The sequence below is a fragment of the Tamandua tetradactyla genome, chromosome 12 (genome assembly GCF_023851605.1).
Source record: "Tamandua tetradactyla isolate mTamTet1 chromosome 12, mTamTet1.pri, whole genome shotgun sequence".
In the NCBI taxonomy this organism is placed as follows: Eukaryota; Metazoa; Chordata; class Mammalia; order Pilosa; family Myrmecophagidae; genus Tamandua; species Tamandua tetradactyla.
Genome location: NC_135338.1, coordinates 78,345,380 through 78,363,493, shown reverse-complemented (window position 1 = coordinate 78,363,493; position 18,114 = coordinate 78,345,380).

The window sequence follows — 18,114 nt, the reverse complement described above, 5'->3', positions numbered from 1 at the left end:
ATCATAACCTCCAACCAAGGGATAGCTCAGGACCAGATGACTTCGCAGGTGAATTCTAGAAATATTTCCAAGAATAATTAATATCATTCCCACTCTAGCTCTTCAAAAAATTGAAGAGTTGGGAACAACTACCTAATTCGTGTCACTAGGCCAACATCACCCTCATACCAATGTCAGATAAACATACCACAAGAAAAGAAAATTCCAGAACAATTTCTTTTATGAATATAAATGAAAAAAATCTTCCACAAAATTCTTTCAAACCAAATCCAACAACACATTGCAAGAATTACACACCATTATCCCATTATCAAGTGGATTTTGTTCAAGGTATGCAAGGGTGGGTCAAAATAAGAAAATCAACTAATGTAACACACTACATGAACAAAAGAAATGGAAAAACCACCCAATCACTCCATTGATGCAGAAAAGGTGTTTGACAAATTCCAGCTTTTTTAAAATATAAAAACACTTAGAAAAATAAGAATAGAAGGAAAGTTCCTCAACATAATAAAGGCCATATGTGAAAAACCCACACCTAACATCACAGGCAATGATGACAACTGAAAGCTTTCCCTCTACAATCTAGAACAAGACCAGGATGCCCACTCACCACTGTTATCTAACATTGTACTACAAGTTCTTGCCAGAGCAGGTAGGCAAGAAAAAGAAACGAATGATACCCAAATTGGAAAGAAAGAAGTAAAACTTTCACTGTTTGCAGATGATATGATCCTATATAGAATGTCCTGAAAAGTCTACAACAATGCTACTAGAGCTAATAAACAAACTTAGAAAAGTGACAGGGTATAAGATCAACAGTTAAAATCAGTAGAATTTCTATACATTAGCATTGAGCAATCTGTGGAGGAAATCAAGAAAAATTCCATTTATAATGCCGATATAAAGAGTGAAATATCTAGGAATACGCTTAAAGAAAGATGTAAAGGACATGTACACAGAAGACTACAAAATGCTGCTAAAAGAAATAAAAGAATACCTATGTGAATGGAAGGACATTCCATGTTCATGCATTGGAAGAATAAATATCACTAAGATATCAATTCTACCCAAAATTATTTACAGATTCAATGCAAACCCAATCAAAATTCCGATGACTTACTCTGTAGAAATGGAAAAGCCAATTAACAAATTTATTTAGAAGGATAAGTGTCCCCTAATAGCCAAAAACATCTTGAAAAAGAAGACTGAGCTTGGAGGAATCAAGCTTCCTGACTTTAAAACATATTACAAAGCTAGTGGTCAAAATATAAAGACAGATATATTGGTCAATGGAATTGAATTGAGAGTTCAGAAATAGACCCTCACATGTATAGTGAACTGATTTTTGACAAGGCTGCCAAGTCCATTCAACTTGGAAAGAACAGTCTCCTCAACAAATGGTGCTGGGAGAATTGAATATCCATATGCAAAGGAATGAAAGAGGTCCCCTATCTCATGCCGTATACAAAACTGAACTCCAAATGGATAAAAATATATATTTATAAGTATAAGAACTAGAAGAAAGTGTTCAGAAGCATATTTAGAAAACTGTGTTAGGTAATGGTATCTTGACTACACCCAAAGCACAAGCAATGAAAGAAAAAACAGCTCGGAATTATATAGGCAAATGTGGTTAAAAGAGAAATCCTTAAGGTGTATGTTACTAGAATAAAAATTAAAAGGTAAAGCATAGAACTGTATAATACAGTGAACCCTATTTTAGATGAAGGACTATAATAAATTGTAAAGGTATAAGAATGTTCTGTCATGAATTTTAATAAATATATGATGCAAATTCATGGTGTTTAATAATAGGGTTGTATATGGGGAAAATATGTCTAATGTAAAACTATGGATGATAAGTAATTGTACTCTTTTAACAAATTTCTATCAATTGTAACAAAGGTAACTATTGTTTAAAAAAGTACAATTACAAAAAGTGTTATCATCAATTGTAACAAATATTTTACACCATTGCAAGATGATGGTGATGGGGTGGCATATGGGAAACCTGTATTTTATGCATGATTGTTCTGTAAACCCACAATTTCTTTATTAAAATGTTTTTAAAGTCAATGACAAAAATGGAATTGTACAATAGCAGTTTAGATAACCTAAATGAAATGGAAAAATATCTAGAAATTATCAAATTACTTAAGCTGCATCAAGAAGAAATAGAAAATCTCAACAAACCACTAACAAGTAAAGATATTGAATAGTAATAAAAAAATTCCCAAGGAAGAAATGCCCAAGATTGATGGCTTAACTGGTCAATTTTCCCAAACATTCAAAGAAGGATTAATATCAATCCTACTCAAACTCTTCCAAAAAATTGAAGATGAGGGAGTACTTCTTAATTCATTTTGTGAGGCCAAATGTACTCTGATAGCAAAGCCAGTTAAAAATATCATAAGGGGAAGAAAATTACAAACACCTTTATGAATACAGATGTAAAATTCTTCAACAAAATACAAACAAGGCAAATCCAACAGCACATTAAATGAATTATATGCCACAATCAATGAGAAGTTTTCTAAAGAATGCAAAGGTGGTTCATGTTAAGAAAATTATTAGTGTAATAGAATTAAAATCAAAGCCACATGATCATCTAAATTATTGCAAAAAAGGCATTTGACAAAACCCATCACCCTTTTTGATAAAAACACTCAGCTATCTACATTCATAGCAATCCCAATGAAAATTCCAGAAGACTTTTTGTAAAGATGGAGAAGCTAATCTTCAAATTCAATGAAATTGTAAGTGTCCCTGAAGATCCAAAATAATCTTGAAAAACAAGGCCAACACTGGAGGGCTCACACTTCTTGATTTCAAAATTTACTACAAAGCTATAGTATTCAAAACAGTTTGGTCCTTATATAAGGATAGCCATATGGAACAATAGAATAGAATATAGAACACAGAGATAAGCTGTCATATTTATGGCCAAGACCACTCATGATACCAAGTCCACTCAATTGGGAAATAATATTATCTTCAATAAATGATGCAGGGAAAAAAGTTAGCTATAAGCCAAAAATGAAATTGGAACCCTGCATCACATGATATACAAAAAAAATCTCAAAACAATCAATGACCTAAATAGAACAGCTAGTACAACAAAATTATTCCTAGGAAACATAGGCATAAATCTTGATGAGCTTGTGTTTGGCAAGGGAGTTGAAATGAGGATACAAAAGAATGATCAAGAAAAGAAAAAAATAGATAATTAGACTTCATCAAAATTAAAAACCTTTCTTTAAGCACATTATCAGAGAATTAAAAAGGCAATTTAGAGAATGAGAGAAAGTAGGTGTAAATCATAAATTTGATTAAAATATAAGAACTCCTACAATTCAATAATAAAAAAAAATTTAATAGGCAAAGTATTTATAGTTTCTCCAAAGAAGATATACAATTGGCCAATAAACACCTGAAAAAATATTCAACATCAGTGATCATCAGGAAAATGCAAAAGAAAAATACATAATGAAAGGGATTCCAGTCAACCAAGACTGTGAAGTGAAATGATCCAGGGTGCTATTCCTCCACAGAATCACAGAATGACTAATGAAAACTGGCAAAGCTACCTTCATCAGAAACCCAAAAGCAGTTAAAGGGCTGCAGTAACTTGGAAAAGTCCAAATCAAGAAAATGCAGCACTAAAAAAAAAAAATGGTAGGAGAAGCTTGTACTGTCCTTGCTGGCCCCTCCCCACTGCATCACTGGCATAGTGTGGAGCTGGCCTATACTCTCATCATGAGTCCCTGATCCTATTCTTGAGTGCTGCAGCATACCACTGTACCTATACGTCAGTGTCAATCTAGCTGGTGGCAACCTAAAAGACTGAACCAGGAAGACCATTTCTTGCTCATCCTCCCAGGACTTGTACTGCAGGGAGAAGTTGTGAACAGCTAAAGCACTGTAAGAAATACTTAAGTCAAAGTATCCTTGGCAAGGGGTTACCTGCCTTAAGTCGTAGTGTGTCAGGAAGGGGGAGAAAATCTATTATGTAAGGTGTAGAAAGGATATTCAAATTCCTGTAAATGGGGAAATTCCTAAGGCCAGAAGCAAAAATAGATGGAGAGGATCCTACACTTCATATTTTCCTTGGGATGATCTACTTGATAAGAAAGCTAAACCCTGAAGGATAGCACCAGACAACACAGAACCATTTGCAGAAAAGGTGAAAGGTGATTTTTGCATTGCTTCTTTGTTTTAGTTAGCTCCTGGTACTTAAAGAAATCTCTGGCATTTCACTAGCTGACAAAAACTTAAGGAACAGACAGAGTTGACACCATAAATATTAAAATACACAGTATGAAATAAAAGATTATATTACAAACAAAGAAATGAATAATGATGGCCCATTGAAAGGAACAAGATAAATTCAAGAAACTACTAAATAAGAAGGCCAGATTTTGTAAATACCAGACAAAGATTGTTTTTAATTATCCTTTACAAGTTCAAAGAGATAAACAATAAGGAAGAACTAAATTATATGAGGAAAATATTGAATGAGCAATATGAGAATGTTAATAAAGAGATAGAAGCTTTTTAAAAGAACCAAACAGAAATAATGGAGTTGAAGACACAATAACTGATTGAAAAATTTCCTAGAAGGTTTCAACAGAAGATTGGAACTGGCAGCATAAGGGATTAGTGAACTTGAAGACAATACAATTGAAAGAATATAGGCTGAGAAGCAGAAATAAATGGAATGAAAAAGGTGAACAAGCCCTAAGAGACTTGTGGAATACCATCAAATGTACCAGTATACACATGATGGGAGTCTCAGAAGGATAAGAAAAAGAGAAAAGGGCAGAAGGAATATTCAAAGAAAGAATGGCAGAAAATTTACCAAGTTTAATGAGAGATATGAATAAGCATATACCAGAACACAATGAACCCCAAACAGGATAAACTCAAAGAGAACTGCACCCAGACACATAATAGTCAAAATGTTGAATGACAAGTACAGGAAGAGTGTTTGGAGAGCTGCAAAAGAAAAGCAAAATGCCATATACAAGAAAGTTCAAATAAGATTGAGTGCCAATTCCTCATCAGAAAGCATGGAGGCAAGAAGTAAGAAGACAGTGGTCAAAATATTTAAAGAGCTGAAAGAAAACAGTTGCTAACCAAGAATCTTATAGCTGAAAAGACTATCCTTCAGAATGAAGGAGAAATTAAGACATTCCAATGAGGAATTGGTCACCAGAAGGCCCACCTCACAAGCAGTGCTAAATGGTGTTAGACTCAAAGGAAAGGAAACTAGACTGATGATGTAGCTGGCATCAAGAAATAAAGATTTCTTGTGAAGGTAACCATATGGTTAATTATGCATGCCAATACTATTTTATTTTATTTTGGGGTATGTAATTCTCTTTTTACTTTTAAGCACCTGTAAGGTAATGATAAATACCAAGTTATGATAAATCTATAGTTTTGGACATACAGTGTATGAGGATATAATTTTTAATAAGTAAAAAAGAAGTTGTGAGGACAGAGAGGCATAATAACAGTACATGTGTATTGAATATAAGTTGGTAGCAAATCAAACATGACTCATAGATTTAGGATGTTAAATTTCAGCCCCATGGTAAGCACAAAGAAAACATCTGAAGGATATACATAGAAAGAAATGAAAGGAACTCAAAATGGTATAACAAAAAAAGTCAAATAGATATTAAAGATAGCATTAATGGAAGAATTGAGAGACAAAGATATTAGACTTAAAAAGACCAAATAGTGAAAATGGCAAAGGAAAGTCCTACATTACCAGAAGTCATGTGAAATGCATATGGATTAAGCTTTACAATTAGAAGGCATAAGTTGGCATAATGGATAACAAAGCATGACCCAACTATATACTAATACAGAAGACTCACCTTAAATTCAAGGATGCAAGTACGTTGAAAGTGAAAAGAAGAAAAAAGTATCATGCAAGTAGTAAACAAAAGAGACCTGGGGTAGTTATATTAATATCAGATAAAATAAACATTATGTAAAAAACTGTTACGAAGAAGGTCACTATATACTGACAAATGGTCCAATTCTAAAGGAATATATAATAATTTAAAATATATATGCATTTAAGAGCAGAGTCCCAAAATATATGAAGCACATATTGACAGATTTGAAGGGAGAAACAGACGGTTGTGCATTAATAATGGGCAACTTCAACACAGGACTTTAGATGCAATATCAACAAGGAAATAGACTTCAACAATTCTATAAACTATCTTGATGTACAGATATAAATAGAATACTTCACCCAAAAGCAGCATGATACATATTCTTGTCTAGCACATATGGATGATTCTCCAGGACAGACCATAAGATAGGTCACAAAAAATAATTTCAAAAATATTGAACTCATACAGATACCTTCTGTGACCACAATGGAATTCAACTGGAAACCAATAAGAGAGGGGTAAGTGGCAAGTTAATAAACATGTGGAAATAAAATAATGCACTTACGAACAACCAAGATTCAAAGAAAAATTACAAGGGGAATTGGGAAATATCTTGATGCAAATGAATGAAAACACAGCATAACAAAACTTAGGAGAGCAGCAGAGATGGTCATTACACACTAATAAAAGGGAAAATTCAACAGGAAAATGTAGAAATGTAACAATTATAAGTATATACGTATTCTGCAATATTGCTGAACTCAGTAATATGCACCTTAGAGTACAGCCACAAAATATATGAAGTGAATACTAACAGATTTGAAGGGAGAAATGGAGAGCTCTGCATTAATAATAAGAGACTTTAACACACCACTCTCATTAATGGATAGAACATCTAATCAGGAAGTACTCTCAGGAAGTACAGGACTTGAATAATACACTAAACTAACTAGACTTAAAAGACATATATAGAACACTGCACCCATTGAAAACAGAAAATAGATTCTTCTCAAGTGTGCATTGATCATTCTTCAGGATAGATCATACGTTGGGTCACAAAACAAATGTCAATACATTTTTTTAAAATTTTTTATTAAATTAAAAAAAAATACAAGAAACACAAACATTCCCAACACATACACTCAGCAATTCACAATATCATCACATAGTTGCATATTCATCATCATGATCATTTCCCAGAACAATAGCATCAATTCAGAAAAAGAAATAAAAGGACAACAGAAAAATAAAACAAACAGAAAAAAAAATTGTACATACCATACCCCTTACCCCTCCCTTTCACTGATCACTAGCATTTCAAACTAAATTTATTTTAACATTTGTTCCCCCTATTATTTATTTTTATTCCATACATTCTACTCATCTGTTGACAAGGTAGATAAAAGGAACGTTAGACACAAGGTTTAAACATTGGTGTGTAAATGTCCATTTGTGTCCTTGGCCTCATGCCCTTTGAGTAGAGACAGCATATAGATGGGTCCTGTTTTTTAATCCATTCTACCAGACTATGTCTTTTGATTGGAGAGTTTAATCCATTAACATTCAGTGTTATTACTGCACAGGTAGTACTTTCTTCTACGATTTTGCCTTCTGGATTTTATATGTCATATCTAATTTTCCTTCTTTTTACCTTTACTCATAGTCTTCCTTTCTACACTCTTCTCCACACCTCTCTCTTCTGTCTTTTTATCTGTCTCTAGTGCTCCCTTTAGTATTTCTTGAAGAGCTGGTCTCTTGGTCACAAATTCTGTCAGTGATTTTTTTGTCTGAAAATGTTTTAATTTCTCCCTCATTTTTGTAGGACAGTTTTGCTGGATATAGAATTCTTGGTTGGCAGTTTTTCTCTTTTAATAATTTTAATATATCATCCCACTGTCTTCTCACCTCCATGGTTTCTGCTGAGAGATCTGCGCATAGTCTTATTGGGCTTCCCTTATATGTGATGGATTGCTTTTCTCTTGCTGCTTTCAAGATTCTCTCTTTCTCTTTGACCTCTGACATTCTGATTAGTAAATGTCTTGGAGTACATCTATTTGGATCTATTTTGGGGGGGTACGCTGCACTTCTTGGATCTGTAATTTTATGTTTTTCATAAGAGTTGGGAAATTTTCAGTGATAATTTCCTTCATTAGTTTTTCCCCTCCTTTTCCCTTCTCTTCTCCTTCTGGGACACCCACAACACATATATTTGTGCACTTCATATTGTCTTTCAATTCCCTGAGTCCCTGCTCATATTTTTCCATTTTTTCCCCTGTATTTTCTTTTTCTTGCCAGATTTCAGATGTTCCATCCTCCAGTTCACTAATCCTATGATCTGTCTCTTGAAATCTACCATTGTAGGTTTCCATTGTTTTTTTCATCTCTTCTACCTTGCCTTTCATTCCCATAAGTTCTGTGATTTGTTTTTTCAGACTTTCAATTTTTTCTTTTTGTTCATTCCTTGCCTTCTTTATATCATCCCTCAATTCATTGATTTGGTTTTTGATGAGGTTTTCCATGTCTGTTCATATACTCTGAATTAATTGTTTCAGCTCCTGTATGTCATTTGAATTGTTGGTTTGTTCCTTTGACTGGGCCATATCTTCAATTTTCCCAGTGTGATTTGTTATTTTTTGCTGGCATCTAGGCATTTAATTAGTTTATTCTGGACATTGCTCTCACTTCTTTTACCTAGGGTTTTCTTGCTGAATGAATTTGTTGTCTCTCTGTTTTTTGACATTCAGTTCAGCTTTATCTGGACCTCTAGCTTAAGTTTTGTTTGACAGAGGAGAATTTTTCAGTTCTTGTTTTCTTGTTTCTTGCCACACTTAGGCAGGTCTACTTATATATTATAGACCCCGGCCAGATTTTCCCAGACCAACCTATCCTCCCATCAGGAGGAAAGAGTCACCTGTGTCGGTTTTCCCTGAGGGTGAGACCCAGTAGGTTGAAAGACTTTCCTGTGAAGTCTCTGGGCTCTGTTTTTCTTATCCTGCCCATTATGTGGTGCTTGTCTGCCTGCAGGTCCCACCAGCGTAAGATGATGTGGTACCTTTAACTTTGGCGGACTCTCCCTGCTGGGGACATGGTGGAGACAGATGAAAGGTTGTAGGCTGGTTTTAATGGCTTCAAATTACCAAGCCTTGGTGTCTGAATTCCTTGAGGGAGGGATTCCACCTGATTTGGGCTTCACCCCTCTCTTGGGGAAGGCACAGGCTCCAGACAAGCCCCCAGAAGGGCTCACTTCTGCCTATAGCCTGGGGCAGTTGCAGCCTGAGAAGTCGTCCTGCTGCTATATCCAAAGGCAGTCAAGCCTTTGTAGAAACACAGCCACAAACCTCTGTTTCCTTCCCCCCTCCCCCCTTTTTCCATCAGCCCTGCCCCCTTGGTGCCAGGGCAAAAATGAGCAACCTCTGCTTTGACCAGGTTCACCTAAGCTGGGGGCCTATTTTTAGTTGTCAGAATTTGTTCATTAATGCCACACTTGGTGTTTGGTTGGGCTCAGCCCCTGCTGCTGGTAAAGTCCTTTCCTTTCCCCTCTGGGAAGCAACCTGTGGGGGAGGGGTGCCGGCTGTCACAGCTTTGGGAACTCACGGTTCTGGGGGGGCTCGCAGCTGGTCCAGCTGGTCCAGACTGGGGTGTGCTGTGTGTCTGGTCACTGATGTGGCCCCAGGAGCTGTTCTGTTCTGTTTCTGGTTATTTAGTAGTTGTTCTGTCAATACATTTTAAAATATTAAAATCAGGAAATGTATATTCTCCAACTACAATTGAATGAATCTAGAAATCTATAACTGAGGGAGATACAGAAAATTCACAGGTATCTGGAAATTAAACAACGTACTGTTAAACAACCAGTAGGTTAAAGAGGACATCAGAAGCAAAATTAGGAAATATCTTGAGGTAAATGAAAATGAAAATTCAACACGAAAACTTATCGGTTGCAGTGATGGCAGTGTCCAGAGGGAAAAGTATAACTTTAAATGCTTATATTACAAAAGAAGAAATCTCAGATCATAGACATAACCTCCAAACTGTAAGATTTAGAAAAAGAAGAGCAAACTAGACAAAAAGTGTGCAGAACTAAGATAATAAAGACTAGAGTGGAGAGAAATGAAATAGATTATGAAAAACAATAGAGGGCAGGCCATCAGCAGGCAGAGTTTTTGCCTGTTATGCCAGAGACCCAGGTTCTATTCCCTGTGCCTGCCCAAGAAAAAAAAAAATAGAAAGGTATGCAAGAGTAGCTTAGTGGTAGAATTCTCATCTGCCATGCAGGAGACCCAAGTGAGATCCCCAGCTCATGTACTTCCCAAAAATAAGCAAACGAAAGAAAGGAAAAGCAAACAAACAAAAATTCAACAAATTGAGCTGCAACAACTGTATACTTACATGGAAAAGAATGAATTTGCCTCGCCATATAGCATACAAAAAAAAAAATAGGGAGATCAACAACGTAAAAAGTTCATGTTTTGAAAATATCAATAAAATTTAGTATAATTATAATAATAAAGTTTCAATTGTAACAAAAGAACCATGCTAATAATAGGGAACTGTGGGGGAGAGGTCATATGGAAGCTGTTTTCTGCATGATTGTTTTGATTGTCTTTTGGAAGCCTAACATGAAGAAATTGGAAAACTTATGGATAGCTTTTAGAAATGTAAAATGATGCAGTCACAGTGGAAAACAGTCTGACAGTTCCTCAAATACTAAATATAGAAATACCATATGACCTATAAATTCCACTCAAATATATCCTCCAAAGAACTGAAAGACTGAATGCAGGGACTCAGATTCTTAATCACAGAAATACATAGAAGCACTATTCATAGTAGCCAAAAAGTGGAGACAATCCCAGTATCCAACTATCAAAATAGATGACTGAACAAAATAATTCATATATACATTCGTATATACATTCATATATATGAATATGAATAATATATGAATATTATTCAGCTGTAAAAAGGATTTAAATTCTAATACACACAACAACATGGATGAATCCTGAAAAAATTGTCCTAAATTAAATAAGCCAGACAGAGAAGAACAAATATTGTATCATTCCACTTATATGAAATATACAGAAAAGAAAATTCACAGAGATGGAGAGTTGATTGGAGATTACCAGCTGGGGAGGAGAGAGGAAGAAAATGGGAGTTATTGCTTAACATATGCAGTTTCTGTTTTGGGTGATGAAAGAGTTTTGGTAATGGATGGTGTTCATGGTAGCACAATATTGTGAATGTAATTAATGTCACTGAATTGTACATTTAAAAATAGTTAAGATGACAAGTTAAATTTTAACTTGTCATATATACAACATATATACATACACAACATATATGTATATATACAACATATATGTATATATGTTGCTGCAATTTCAAAAAATAAGAGAAACAAAGTTTTCTCTAAAGAAATAGATATTCTGCATCAAGACTGAGACATCCACTTCTACTCAAGTGTTTCCAGTCTGCTGGCCTGCCCTATGGATTTGGGATCTTTCAGCCCCTACATTTGTGTAAGCCAATTCATATATATGTATGTGTGTGCTTACATATGCGTATGTATGTACATATTCATGTGCGCATGTGTGTATTCTATTGATTCTGTTTCTCTGGAGAACCCTAATGTAAATGCAGTGTTCTATACCTGTCACTCAATTAAATTTTGAAAGTGAATCATTTATGCCTGCTGTATATTTGCTATGATCTATACCTAATATACATCTGTGTATCTTTACATATACCTATGATCTATGATTTTAGAAAAAAGGCAATTGTTATCTTTGGGGGACAATTATGGAAACAAGACATCAGGGTGGTCTCTGGATTGGCAGTAATGTTTGTTCTTGATGTTTATATTGCCTACTTTGATTAGGAGGATGCAAGTTTATCAAAGCTACAATTTTAGTGAAGCCACCTTTCTTTATGCATATTACACTTCAATAGAAAGTTAAAAACAGCCCATCAAACTAGTCAAAGTATTCATTAATATATTTCTTTGGATATTTTCTAGTATCTGGGGTCTGATTAATATCTTCAAGATATACTAACAGTGCAAGACGTATATTCAGGAATTTGATATCAGGGAGCAGTTATTTATGTATTTATATTTTAACACATTTATGTATTTCCCATTTATTTATTTAAATGCTTTTAATTATACACGTTTCTCCATTATGGAAATGAGTTAAACAGTTCAGTCTTAATGTCTGAAAAAATTATCCCCATGTAGAAATGCACTTAGAATTCTTAACATTTTCTTCTGAAATCACTTAAACTGACACAATTATGATTATACATGCACAGAGCAATGAAGCCCAAATACATTAAGCCAAAACTTACACGATTGAAGAGAGAAATAAACAATTCTACAGTAATCATTGGAGAGTTTAGAGAATGCAAACCCCAAATTTCAACACTGGATAAAACAACTAAGCAAGGTCAATGAGGAAATGGAAGACTTGAACATCCCCAAAATTTGAAGCATCAGCTCTTTAAGTGTCACTATAAAGGGAATGAAAAGACAGCCATGGGCTGGGAGAAAATGTAAAGCATATATCTGAATATGGACTTGCATCCAGAATACATGAAGAATTCTCATGTCAATAATAAGCAATAAAACATAAGCAAAAGATTTAAACAGATATTACAGCACAGAAGACATACAGGTGGAAAATAATGATATGAAAATAAGTTCAATATCATTAAAACTAAATTACACTAAATTAAAACTAAAAAATACCCCTACAGACATATTAGAAAGGCTAAAACAGAAATTTTGGCCACACCAAGTGTTGACAAGGCTATGGAGGAATTGGAATTCTCAGATACTACTGATAGGAATGCAAAATGATGCAGTCACTTTGAAAAACAGTTTGACATTTTCTCAAAAATTTGGACATACACCTACCATAATATCCAGCCATTTTAATCAATTATATTTACACAATATAACTGAAAGCCTGTGTTCATACAGAGAGGAGACTCATACATGAACATTCATAGCAGCAAACAAATGGACACAATTCGAATATCCACCAATGCATGAATGGATAAACAATCTATGATACAGCCATAAAATAAAATAGTTACACAGCAGCAAAGATAATGAACTACTGATATGGACTACAAAGTAAGTGAATCTCAAAAATGTATATGTTGAAAGAAGCCATATAAGAAGAGTATACTTTGTATAACTCCATTTATATAAAAATGCAAAATACCACTTTGTGTGTAGGCAGGAATGGAATGTGCAAGGAGAGGTGGAGGGAGGGATGGACAAGAAGCTCAAGAAAACTTCTGGGGTTGTTGGCTGTGCATATTATCTTGGTTGTAGTGATAATTTCACAGGTGTATACATTTGTTAAAACATATAAAATTGTACACTATTAATGCATGAGTTTATTTTGTGTCAGGCTTCAATATTACATGTACAGTTGAACCACCTAACCAAATCACAGAACATTCCATCAGCTTAGAAAATTTCCTTGTTCTCCTTTCTAATCACCCTCACCAAGGCAAACACTGTTCTGAGTTCTAGCAAAAGAAATTACCTTTGTTTTGTCCCTAAATTCACATTAATGAAAAAAATGAAGTATGCTCCCTTTTGTATATGGCTTCTTTCACTCCACTAATGTTATTGAGGTTTATTCTTACCTGTTTTTATTTTTACTACTTATCAGTTCCACTTTTTTTAACTGGGGGATTTATTTTATTACAGATAGTTCCATATTCTTTTGTAAATGGTTTAATCTTTATTGATAGGTAGCTCCATTTTAATTGAATAATAGTATTCCAGTGTATAATCCTAACACCTTGTGTTTATTCGTTTTCTTTGTGAGGTATATTTGGTTGGGTTTCTCCAAATTTTTGCTGTGCATAAAATAAAAATGCACTGCACAGTTTTATACAAGCACTTTGTAAGCATGCATTCACATTTTGTGGATAAATACTTAAAAGCTGAATTTGTAAACGTTAACAGTGGTATAAATTTAACTTAGCAACAAATTGCCAAATGATTTTCCAAATAGTTATACCATTTTACATTCCTGTCATCAATGACAATGAGTTCTTGTTGCTCCACGTGCTTGTTAGTGTTTTAAATTAGGCATTTGAACTCTTAATCATTCTAGCTATGTTTAGTAGTATTTTTATTATGGTGTTAATTTTCTGCATAGTGTTTTTCACAGAGAAAATTTTTTTAAATTTTTGATAAAGAATAACTTGTCATTTTCCCCTTCATATGTCATGCTTCTGGTTTTGCATCTGAAACTTATCACCAACCCAAGGTCACACAGATTTTCTCTGATATATTCTTCTATAGCTTTTATTGTTTTGCATTTTACATTTAGATGTATCATTCATTTCGAGTTAATTTTTGTTTAGGAGTGAAGTATGAATCTACATTTTTTTTTGGCCATGAACATCTAGTTGTTCCAGCAACATTTGTGGAATGGATTACCCTTCCTTCATTGAATTCTCTTTGCTTATTTGTCAAAAATAAGTTGATTATATTTGTGTATGGGCTCTCACTCTTCTGATTCATTAATGTATGTGCCTTTACTTTTCCAATATTACACTATGTTAATTATTGTAGCTTTATAATAACTCTTAAATTAGGTTATGTGAGTGTTTCAACTTTATTCATATTTTATTTCTTTAATCAGTGTTTTATAGTTTTCTTCTCACATAGATAGCACATATTTTTTATACAAAAGAACTTCCTTTCATGATGCTATCATAAATGGTATTGTTTTTAAATTTCAGATTCCTGTTGTTCTTTGCTGGCATATAGGATTACAATCAACTTCTGTGTGTTCATCTTGTGTCCTGCAGCTTACTAAACTTGCTTATTAATTACAGAAGTTTATTTTCGTAGATTCTTTGAGATTTTCTGCAAGAAAATCATGATGTTTGTGAATAGGGAACGTTTCATTTTTTCTTTTCCAAACTGCTTGCCATTTAGTCTATTTTCTTGCCTTATTGCACTAGATATGATTGATGTCTATCATGGTCAAATAGGAGAGGTCTTGCTTTTTCCATGCTTGGGGGAAAAATTTAATCTCTCATTACTAAATATGATGTTAGCTTTAGATATTTTGAAGATATGCTTTATTAGGTTAATGAAGTTCTATCCTAGTTTTCTGAGGGTTTTTATCTTTAACAGATGTTGAAATTTGTCAAAGTTTTTTCTGCATCTACTGATAGGAACATAAAATTTCCTTATTTAGTCTATTAAGCTTAATAACATTGATTGGTTTTAAGTTGCTAAAAGTGGTTTTCATTCCTGGGATGAACCCCACTTGGGACTGACATATTTTTATATAGTGCTAAATTTCATTTCCTAATATTTTGTGAAGGATTTTTATACCTATGTTCATGAGAGATATATATGTCTCTGGTTTTCTTTTCTTGTAATGTCTGAATCTGGTAATAAGATAATGCTGGTCTCATAAAATGAGTAGGAAGGGTTCCCTATTCTATTTTCTAGAATAAAGTGTACAGAATTTTTATTGTTTCTTCCTGAAATTTTTGGTAGAATTCGCCAGTGAGACCATCTGTGCCTGGAGTTTGCTTTTTTGAAAGATTTTTAATCACAAATTCTATTTCTTTAATAGATATAAAATTATACAGGTTATTTCTTTCTTCATATTTGAGTTTGGTCATTTGTGTCTTTCAAAGAATTGATCCATTTCACTGAAGTTTTCAAATTTATGTTAATAAATTACGTACTCAATATCCCTTCATTATATTTTAGTCTATGGTATCATAATGACGTACCATCTTTCACTCTTAACATTGGTAAATTGTCACTCTGCTTTTCCTTTCTTGATTAGTCTGCCTAGAGACTTATCTAATGTATTGATATCTTCAAAGAACTTTTTTTTTTTTGTTTCTTAATTTTTGGTATTCTTCTCCTTTAGTCAAAGTTATTGATTTCTGCTTTAAGTTTAATTATTTCCTTCCTTATTCTTGTTTAAGGTTAAATTTGCCCTTCCTTTCTCTAGTTTCTTAAGATGGGAACTTAATTCATTATGGATGAACAGCTAGCAGCAGAGTTTATTTAATCGTGCACAGATAATATAGAATGAAAACTGAAATTTGAACCATGTTTCTGGAGTACTGGTGTTTGTATCTCTCCTGCCTTCTAATATATGCATTCAATCCTATCATTTCCCTTAAGAACTGCTTTCATTCACAAAGATCCATTGAAATTTTCCTTTAACCTGTGGATTATTTAGAAGTGTGTTATTGGAATTTTTCCACATATTTTTCTATTATTGATTCCATTTAATTACATGTGTCCTGAGAATGTTAGAATAATGCAATTTTATCAGTTTTATTACTATAATATAAAAGTCAAAAAATAATTTTTGGCATTGTTTATTTTAGCTGTATTTCTATTTCTTTCCTTCTACAGTCTTATGTTTTAATTTGTTTTCCTTTTGCACTATCCCTGTGATACAATATGAAATCATTGATTTTCTCTTTTTCAATACAGGTGGTTCCCACTTTACAATTCTGATAATTCCAAGTTTCATTTAGGATGGTTTAGCTGAATAACATCACTCTCTAAGCAACATGGTTCAAAATTTAGGAATCAATTGTTACTTCTCCTTTGGAATAACAGATGCCCAAAGAGTGGTTGATGTCTGTCAACTTCTTTGGCCCCAGAAGGGGCCAAAACTGCAGGGATCCCATGTTTTCATTTCACTAGACAATATTTGGCTCAGTGTGGGCTGTGTCCCACACTGTACTTGTGGCTGCCATACAGTCTGCAGCAATTCTCCAGGCAAGGATTGTTCAACAAACTGTTGTTTGACTAGAGGGTTAGGGATTGGTGACACTAGCCATGGAATTAATTACCGTCTCTGATCATGGTTTCTTAGTCTCTTAGTCCCATATTTTCCTAAGCATTATACTGACATTCCCTGATCCACAGATCCCCAGGTCCCCAAAGAGTTGATTTGGATAGTTTTTGCCTGGCTACTCACTGCTTTTTGGAGAGAATTAGGTTCTGCCACTCCCACCCCCACCCTCCATTTTGAAAACTCCTACTTGGGACTGTTGTGTATTCAGCACTCCTGCATGGCTTATGTTCTGCTCTGGGTCTCTGTGGACTTGGGTTTCTGTGTCTGGATATAGGTGGGGATTTATATCACTGCTGCGAGATATTGGATAGTCTGTATCCCTGGTGGGAGGTGGGAGGAATCCTGGGTACAGTCTCTGAATGCTTCTCACACTGTAAGGGACTGAGTGAGTGGAAAGGAAGAGGACCTTCCAGTTTGGAAAAGAAGTTTCCTACCTGATATTTTTCTCTTTCTTCAACTCAGCATTTGTGGAATCCTTCTCTAGTCTCTACATTCCTCTGGAGTTCTAAGCAAGTGAGATTTGTCCTTTCTTCACTGAATCATTGGGACAGTTTTTTCAGGGGATGTCTTATGTCACCAAGTTGATGATGTCACTCCTCAATAATAGTTTTGAGGCTGTGAAAATGTCCAAACCAAGACATCATCAAGATGATGCTTTCTCCTGAAGACCAGCTGCTAGCAATTCTTGAATCTTTTGTACATGTCAAGGCAAATGGTCATTTCTAGTATATTTTTAATCTGCACTATTGTGCCTCTTATTCCCATAATTTCTGCTGTTATTTTTTTAACTTTTAAATTCTTTTTTATGCTTACACTTTTCCTTCTTAATATCTTTAAGTTATATTTCCACCATTAATTTAATTCTATCTATGTTCTCCTTCATCAAATTGAATTGATTTAGGAAATTTAATTGAACTTCTCTGATTAGTTGTTCTATATTCTATGTCTCCTGTGGAGTTTTAATTTCTTCACTTGACTGAGCCATGTCTTCCTATTTCTTAGTATGCCTTGTAATTTTTTGCTGATGTCTGAGTACCTGATTATTTTGAGGTCTTAGCTCTGAAGGTCAGTTTCTCTGTCATGCCCTGGATTTTATTATTGATTGGCTTTGTGTCAAGAATCTTTGGTGCTTAGTCCAACCTGTTCTGTACCTTTAGAATAGCCAGTGGTTAACTGTTCAGCTTTTCTCAGCACTTCAGCACATGACTTTTGCCCTGGATGTGGAGTGCAATTTTTAAGATTGCTATTTGTTCTCCAGGAGAAAGTTTCCTTTCCTCTGTTCCTTCTCCAAGAATCTTCATCTGTTCTGCTTGTTTTTGTGC